This window comes from Lepidochelys kempii, chromosome 11 (genome assembly GCF_965140265.1).
Source record: "Lepidochelys kempii isolate rLepKem1 chromosome 11, rLepKem1.hap2, whole genome shotgun sequence".
In the NCBI taxonomy this organism is placed as follows: Eukaryota; Metazoa; Chordata; order Testudines; family Cheloniidae; genus Lepidochelys; species Lepidochelys kempii.
The window spans coordinates 63,514,724-63,520,723 of record NC_133266.1 but is presented as its reverse complement, the minus strand read 5'-3'; the positions used below and the strand labels follow the sequence as shown (position 1 = coordinate 63,520,723).

Below are 6,000 nucleotides of genomic sequence, written 5' to 3'. Positions count from 1 at the left end.
CTCCATTTTTGCTAACGGTCATAGGTATTGCATTATCTGAGAGAGAGCAGACGATGAAAGCAGTGCACAGGACTAAAAGAAACAGGGAGAAGAGCTATGTGTCACATAGTGATGACTAATGGCCAGCTATGTGCCACAGAGCGAAGTGGCAGAAAGCAGGAACTTCTGTGAGCTGGAACCTTGCTGTCAGAGGACCTGTTTCCCCGGTGGTGGAAGGGAAGGATTTGAGAAGGGACTGAGGCAGGCAGATTGTAAACACAGAGCAGAGAGAAGGATGGATAATGCAGGACACATATGTTGCCTGTCCTGGCAGAATGAGGAGTCATTGTACAGCAAAGATCATCTATTAGGAAGAAATGGCAAAGTGGGTTTTCTGGAGTTCCAGAGGGCCAGGTAAATGTTCCCTTTGTTGTTAATCTGCGGGTTTGTGGTTGGATTTCTCTTTTTTACATATCAGGAAATGTATCAAAGGTTTGATCATTCTGTGCTGTTTCTCACTGTTTTATAAACACACACACACACAGAGAGACAGTTGTCTAGCTTAGGTTTTCCTGGGGTGCCCATCACCTTGCAGCTATATTTGTATTTATATATTGTATACAGACATGCATGCACATGTATACATACCTCTGTGTATATAATACGTGTGTGTTTATAGTTAGCACACAGAGATGTGTATATATACATACACCTATGTAGCAATATATCTAGCCAGAGAAACAGACACAAACACACACACAGAGACTCTATAATTAAAGGCGCAGTTCTTGAAATCCTTGCAACACCCCAAACTCCTAATGACTTCGGCTGGAATTTTCATTGCTCCAGGTAGGCAGAATCAAATTCCATTGTGCAGTTTTGTACCTATCTGCAGTACAACACAAATACATCACTCTATGCTGGTGGGAAGTGCATTGCAGTGTTTTATTTTATTTTCTTTTATTTTTCGCAATGAAGTTTTTGCTTTCTTATGGGACAAACTCCCAAAACATAATAAATAGAATTATTAACTGTAGGATTAAGTAATCCCAATAAATATGCCTTCCTTGTATAATACCTATAGTGTTAGTTTAGATGCTATGGTCAGTGGCACCAATAGGATAGAGTGAAATAATAGTTTTGCAAAGAGAATGCATTATTTGTCTCTGATTTGTCTCAGAAAACAAATATTCAAGGATCCAATCTTGCAAAGATTTACGCACACATGTAAACTTACTCCCATTGAGTAGTCCCACCGAAGTGAATGGGGCTACTCACAATGCATAAAGATAAGCATGTGGAAAATCTTTGAAGGAGCAGGATGTCAGTCATTTCAGGCAACAGTAACCCCAATATATAGCTTGGGAGGTGTAGGGTTTAGTGACATTTTTCTTGAATCAGAAGTTTACAGGTTTTAAATTCCAGATTAAAAAAAATCACAAACTCAGCGTAGTGGGAGAGGGAACTACATAATGTAGCTGAAGGATCTAATCTACACTAGCTAGGTACTTATATATGGCCCCCATCACCACTGTATCTGAGTTCCTTGGATCTGACTGTTTTTTGCAGCTTACAAATAATATGTTGCGTTTAAGTCAATCAGCTGTTGTCAGGTTTCTGCTGAATTTTTGCAAAGATCGCTTGAGATAAAGTTTGTAATTTTTTTTGTTAGTAAACTGTGAGACCAATCTGTATTGTGACTGTGTAGGAGGAATAATACGGTGTTATAACAATAATGTGCTGTTGTAACCATCCCCCTGAGTTGGCTGATTTTCATGAGGTTGACATGATCTCAGAGGGTTGGGTTGCTGTGCTGTTTTGAAGTTCAGTCTCCATTGGGTTATTCTTTTTTTCTGGTGATAATAAATGTGTCACACTGCCAGGACTCACTAGTTGGAAAATGAGAAAAGATTTGTTTTTAAATGATTTTATGCTTGTTGTTAAATGGCGTTTTTTTTAATATAATCATACATGCACTTATATTCAGGTGAACTCCAAGGTCTTAGTGTGATTAGCTTTGAATTATCCAGGGTCAGCTCCTTGAGTACTGTACTTGATTAGGAGAATTGGCTGGAGTCTAGATACTAAAGTTACAATAATAACCCTTTACATTTATGCTGGATAGCTCTTTATCCAGAAAGATCCCCAATGGCTCTGGGGCCTATATGTGAGATGCTGAGTGCCAATAGCTCCTGGGCCTACATACATACGCTTCTCAGCTGAAAAGCAGGCATCTCTTGGGTGGGGGACACTTGCCAGCAGGACCCTGGTGCACAAACAACAGCAGAGGGACAACTTGAGTAGAAAGTCCAGTAATCTCCATCCATTTTCAACTCAGATTTCCATTTGGGAAAAAAAGTACTATTGGATTTTTTAGTACTGGTTCTGGCTCCCAACACAGCTCTGTGAAATATGAGAGAGGGGCTTTAGAATGAGAGTGCAGCTCTAGTAGAACCTCAAGGCAGATTATTTAATTTTAAAAGATCTTTTATTTATTGGTAGCTGCAATCTGGGAGGCCCCCGGCCCCCCACCTGTACTTTCTGGTTGGAGACAAATGGATCAAGCACAGCAGATCCAGTTGTAAAAGGCATCAACCAGAATAATATATCTCTTAAAATGTCTAGTTAGGTCTTTACACCACCCCCTCTGTGCTTGCAGCCTCGTGGGTCCTCCCAGTGACATCACCTATAACAACATCTGATGGCTACAGTATTATAGGGCTCACTCCTCTTTGTGCTGATCTCGGAAGCTAACACAGCCTGTTCTCTTCTTGTGTTTCTGAATTGCCTGCTTGGCTGGAAGAAGGTGCAGGGTTTTTAACCAGGTCAGTGTGACAAAATGTGAATTAAGTAAACACACATGAAGCAAAGAAACAGAACTGGGCAACCTCCAGGGTCCCCCAGGATGCCGTCTGCCTCCGACGGGGCTGGGTAGAACTCCAGGGAGGCAAGTGGGCTAATCGCTGTAGAAGCCCAGGCCAACATCCCCACTTAAAGAATAGATGTAGGCCCCGTTTGCAGCATAGTGTAGGCTTGTCAGATGGTAATGTACAGTAAGTGTTCATTAGGGCCCTGATTCGGCACGGTACTTACACACGTGCCTAGTGAGAAGCACATGAGTCATCCGGCTGAAAGGCAGCGGGACTGCTCATGTGTTTGAAGGTAGGAATGTGCTTCACTGCCTTGCTGAATCAGTGCCAGACTGCGTAAGGCCTCAGTCCAGCAATGTGCTTCGTGACTTCACTGAGGTGACTCACAGGCTTAAATGCATTGCCGGATTGGGGCCTTAGCTTTTTTCCTCTGACTTGGGGCACGTGCTGCTGTGCTGTGTGCACACATGCTGGAAAACCTGCTATACGGCTGCCCTTCTGCAAGGCTGCTTTGCCTTCTATTCCATCTCTGCCCAGACTCCCTGCTCCTTTCCAGGGTCACCGCCCAGCTGGAGAGCTTTCAAACAGCTAATCCCCGTGAAGCCAGCAGGAAGTGATGCAGCCACTCATTTCTCAGGGCATTCTTCGGCCTGGAGGGAAGTATGTGTCAGATTGCTGTAGGGCAAGGGAGTCAGCCAGGCTGTGTGATAAAGATCTCTGGAGCGCTGTACACAAACCTGTCCCGGGGGGTGGGGGAAAGCTTTACATGATCCATGTTTGCTCATTGCCCGTCATGTTCACCTCATTTTGTGCACTGTGCTTGTTGCGCGCTGTTGCCGTGGGCTGTTTGCATCCATGTTTTACCCTAGAGGTTGCTGCATTTTCATGAATGTTTGCGAAGTGCTGGGAAAATTAAAAGCCCGGTGTACTGTAGGTGCCAATTATTAACTAATATTACGTTCGGTGATGATGGGTGAAGAGTTCTCTAGATATGTAGTACAGTTTGTCATGTCCATAGAATGCTCTGGGAACCTTCTTGCTTAAAGGGACTGGGCTAGATCTTTATCAAGCATGAATCAACCTACTTCCATCAGACAGCAGAGCTGCATCAACTTTCCCCAGGATATAAGAAAAGGAGTACTTGTGGCACCTTAGAGACTAACCAATTTATTTGAGCATGAGCTTTCGTGAGCTACAGCTCACTTCATCGGATGCATACTGTGGAAACTGCAGCAGACTTTATATATACACAGAGAATATGAAACAATACCTCCTCCCACCTCACTGTCCTGCTGGTAATATATAGTTTTGAACCCCGCCAGCTGCACAGGTACATGTCATTATTAACGGGATCCCACCCCTCAGCTCTCTCAGTTACTTCTAGAGCTCTGTAGCATCTAAGCACTCAATACTGCCCTTTAGATTTACCTAGTGTTATCCATAGAGGTCATCATGGCTGATTCTGCTCTTTGCCTCTCCCAGCTTCGAGGAGACTGTCTTTGTTGTTAAAGAGTACTTGTGGCACCTTAGAGACTAACCAATTTATTTGAGCATGAGCTTTCGTGAGCTACAGCTCACTTCACGAAAGCTCATGCTCAAATAAATTGGTTAGTCTCTAAGGTGCCACAAGTACTTCTCTCCTCACAATGTGTATGAAAATCAAGGTGGGCCATTTCCAGCACAAATACAGGTTTTCTCACCCCCCCACCCCCTTTTTTCAAAAAAATACACACACAAAAACTCACTCTCCTGCTGGCAATAGCTTATCCAAAGTGACCACTCTCCTCACAATGTGCACGATAATCAAGGTGGGCCATTTCCAGCACAAATACAGGTTTTCTCACCCCCCCTACCCCCTTTTTTCAAAAAAACACACACACACAAACTCACTCTCCTGCTGGCAATAGCTTATCCAAAGTGACCACTCTCCTCACAATGTGCATGATAATCAAGGTGGGCCATTTCCAGCACAAATCCAAGTTTAACCAGAACATCCGGGGGGGGGGGGGTGGCCCAACTTGATGATCACTTTAGATAAGCTATTACCAGCAGGAGAGTGGGGTGGGAGGAGGTATTGTTTCATGGTCTCTGTATATATAATGTCTTCTGCAGTTTCCACAGTATGCATCCGATGAAGTGAGCTGTAGCTCACGAAAGCTCATGCTCAAATAAATTGGTTAGTCGCTAAGGTGCCACAAGTACTCCTTTTCTTTTTGCGAATACAGACTAACAGGGCTGTTACTCTGAAACCCGTCTTTGTTGTTGTTTTGTATGTGTGGGCATGGGTGTTCCTTGTCACTCTTCTTGGCAGGAGGGATCTAGCAGACAGTTAGGTTTTGCAGCATGAAATTAATTAAGTAATCTGGATTAATTTAAGATCAATCTTATCTCTCTGCTAGTTTATCCAGCATTCAAGAGCTCTTGACTGAGAATACTTTTGCTCTGGCTCTTGTAAGCTTCTCCTAGAATTATTAGGTGCATTGTCTCAGAATATATATGATACTGTAAAGTACGTATTTAGGGCACTGGTGTAACCTGGACTATGGGGAATTCTTATACTGGGCCCAGCTTTTTTCCTGGACAGCTGAATGTCTCAGATTTATATTATGGAATCATAGAAATGTAGGGTTGGAGAGACCTCAAGAGGTCATCCAGTCCAGTGGTTCTTAACTTGGGTAAATGCGTACCCTCTGGGGGGTATGCAGAGGTCTTCCAGGGAGTACATCAACTCATCTAGATATTTGCCTAGTTTTACAACAGGTTACATAAAAAGCACTAGCGAAGTCACTACAAACTAAAATTTCATACAGACAATGACTTGTTTATACTGCTCTGTATACTATACACTGAAGTGTAACTACAATAGTTATATTCCAATTGATTTATTGTATAATTATAAGGTAAAAATGAGGAAGTAAGCAATTTTTCAGTAATAGTGTGCCATGACACTTGTATTTTTATGCCTGATTTTGTCAGCAAGTAGTTTTTAAGTGAGGTGAAACTTGGGGGTATGCAAGACAAATCAGACTCCTGAAAGGGGTACAGTAGTCTGGAAAGGTTGAGAGCCACTGACCTAGTCCATCTCTGCACACTGACAGATATTTAATTGTTTTTAAATACCTCCCAAGGACAAGGAGTCCACGCCCTCCCA

At 43.0% G+C, this 6,000-nt stretch overlaps 1 protein-coding gene across 7 annotated transcripts in view; it reads left to right on the top strand.

Moving 5' to 3' along the window:
- The first annotated feature begins 229 nt into the window (after window positions 1–229).
- Window positions 230–6,000, top strand: part of PLEKHM3 (pleckstrin homology domain containing M3) — a 133,688-nt gene continuing 127,917 nt past the window's right edge. For all 7 annotated transcript variants that reach the window (XR_012154375.1, XM_073306631.1, XM_073306629.1 and 4 more), the window contains exon 1: window positions 230–393. The gene's annotated coding sequence lies outside the window, so the exon portion shown is untranslated. The remainder of the gene's footprint in view (window positions 394–6,000) is intronic.